At 47.3% G+C, this 2,147-nt stretch overlaps 1 long non-coding RNA gene across 2 annotated transcripts in view; it reads left to right on the forward strand.

Moving 5' to 3' along the window:
- The first annotated feature begins 737 nt into the window (after positions 1 to 737).
- LOC123172055 (uncharacterized) overlaps positions 738 to 2,147 on the forward strand; it is a 3,732-nt gene continuing 2,322 nt past the window's right edge. Inside the window, exons 1-2 of one of the 2 annotated variants that reach the window (XR_006485448.1) lie at positions 738 to 913; positions 1,187 to 1,434. This is a non-coding gene — a long non-coding RNA (uncharacterized lncRNA). Of the gene's footprint in view, positions 914 to 1,142; positions 1,435 to 2,147 lie in introns of those variants that run through there. The other variant, XR_006485447.1, reaches the window with a different exon arrangement.

Consider the following 2,147-nt stretch of genomic DNA (forward strand, 5'->3'; position numbering starts at 1 on the left):
TTTTTACACACAAAAATTGGAAAATTGATTTTTTGTGAAAATAAAATAAAAAAATCCCTTTGGCAACATTGTTTGTAATTCCAAGATACAAACTTGTGCGAAATATGGAATCATTTCAACAAACTATGAGGCAGCTATAGTTAAAATTTGACCCGCTTCGTAGTGAATCGACGAAAATCCGACCTAGTATGAAACTACCTCTGGTTATTTGAGGGAACCGTACTTAAACATTGTCATAGAAAGGGAAGGGAACTTACCGCCGGGCGTCGTGGTGCTGCGTTGGATCTCCCCAACGATGCAATGGAGCTTCGTCGGGCACCGTGGTGCTGCATTGGAGCTCTTAGCACGCCGTTAAGAGCTGTAATGGAGCTTCGTGGGGATGTCATCGCTACTGCGCTGAAGCTTTTTCACGCTCGGTGCTATCGTGACATATTGAGGTGATCGAACGACCGCCAATGCACAGATCGGGCGGCTAGCTATGCGGATGATTTCTAGACAAATTGGTCTGGCTGACTCGTAGTTCTTTTTCTTATTGTTAATCGATTAAGACCAATTTACATGGTCATAACATCATCAAAGCCTATACTTCCTTCTGATTGGTCTATGGAGATGTCACGCGATCAAGCATTAGTGACCGTCAGATACTCCCAGATCCAACGGCCCATACCGCCTCACTCTCTCACCTCTTGTCCCACCTGTAGCCCAACCACCCAAACCCTAACTCAGATCCCCTCCCACTCCAGCCACCGCTGCCCCCTTCTCGCTCACAGATCCAATCCAAGTCAGAACCCCTCGCCCTCCTGCCCCAGGCCTCCATCTCCATCCCTACGTGCATTGTCCACCTCCCTCCGGTGGAGCTCGACTCCCACCCCCCAAGCGCCGCTGCTCTAGCCTTTCTCGCGCACATCCATAGGTCGTGCCGCCCAATCCATCCACCGAATCCCCAAACCCTAGCAGGGAAATTGACTCGACCGAAAAAGTTCTTCATCTTCCTCTCATGGAATCAAGCACAGATCTGTCCATACCCAGCGGAAGAACACCAGAGATGGCGCAGTCCGGCAACAACGATGCCGCCCTGATCAGCACCCAGCCCGCAGTGGTAAGGGATCTCGCCCCGAGGTTTGTTTCGGTTTTTCAATTTCCTCTTGATTTAGTGTTGATCTGTGGTTTGTTGGCACGCGTGCAGGAGGACGTGACGGTGGAGCGGACGCCCGAGGAGGAGGAGGGAAGGCTGAGGTACCTCGAGTTCGTGTAGCAGGCGGCCGCACAAGCTATCGTGCTAGCCGCTGCGGCCTACGCGTACGCTGAGCAGGGCGCTGGCTCGCTCCACCCCGGCGTCGACCACATCAAGGGGACCATCAAGGCCGTCATTGGCCCTGTCTATGACCGCTACCATGCCATGCCGCTCGATCTCCTCAAGTTCCTCGACTGCAAGTTGAGAACCTCAACCTTATTTCTTAGTTGTATGCAAGGATCTATTATCCGATCCAGTTCCTGGCTGCTGCTTTTCACCATGGGAGCACCTAGCTGTTCTCTGCTTCTTGATTTCTCGTCGCATCTGCATAGTGTTATCAGTCGTTGTGCCGACGAAACGACTTGTCTAATCTTATGGTGGATTGGTTTATCCTATTAATTTTGGTTTTGTGAAATAATATTGATGATGTCCTGACTATTTGATACCTAGAAATCAAGATGTTTTCCCCCTCTGTTGACAACAAACCTTGATATTTTAAACCCAGGTGCATGATTTTATACCTGATCTAATATGCTTTTAACTGTACCTATGTACTAAACCCAGGTTAAGTATACTTGAGTATTCTCACACTCGCATAATATGTGTGAGGTAGGTTTCAGTTGGGCTTGTATTTATATTTTCGTCCTGTTTGTCTATCTGCTAGTCTCACTATGGTTAGCGCTAACAACCCAATTCAGTATTTCAGTTACAGAGTGGCCTATCCTATGTTGTGTCCTACCACTCAAATGTATTTTGGGGGCATGATCAATCATTTTATCATGATCGAAAGAAATAGCCCAAATTTTCTTCTACTTTTAAGCTAGAAAATGTTTGTCCAGTAAACATTATATGCAAGATTGTTACTGCCATGCATGCACATTATACATTTTTTATCCAGTTAATGGTAATCAAT

The sequence above is a fragment of the Triticum aestivum genome, unplaced genomic scaffold (genome assembly GCF_018294505.1).
Source record: "Triticum aestivum cultivar Chinese Spring unplaced genomic scaffold, IWGSC CS RefSeq v2.1 scaffold4B_scf_1981, whole genome shotgun sequence".
In the NCBI taxonomy this organism is placed as follows: Eukaryota; Viridiplantae; Streptophyta; class Magnoliopsida; order Poales; family Poaceae; genus Triticum; species Triticum aestivum.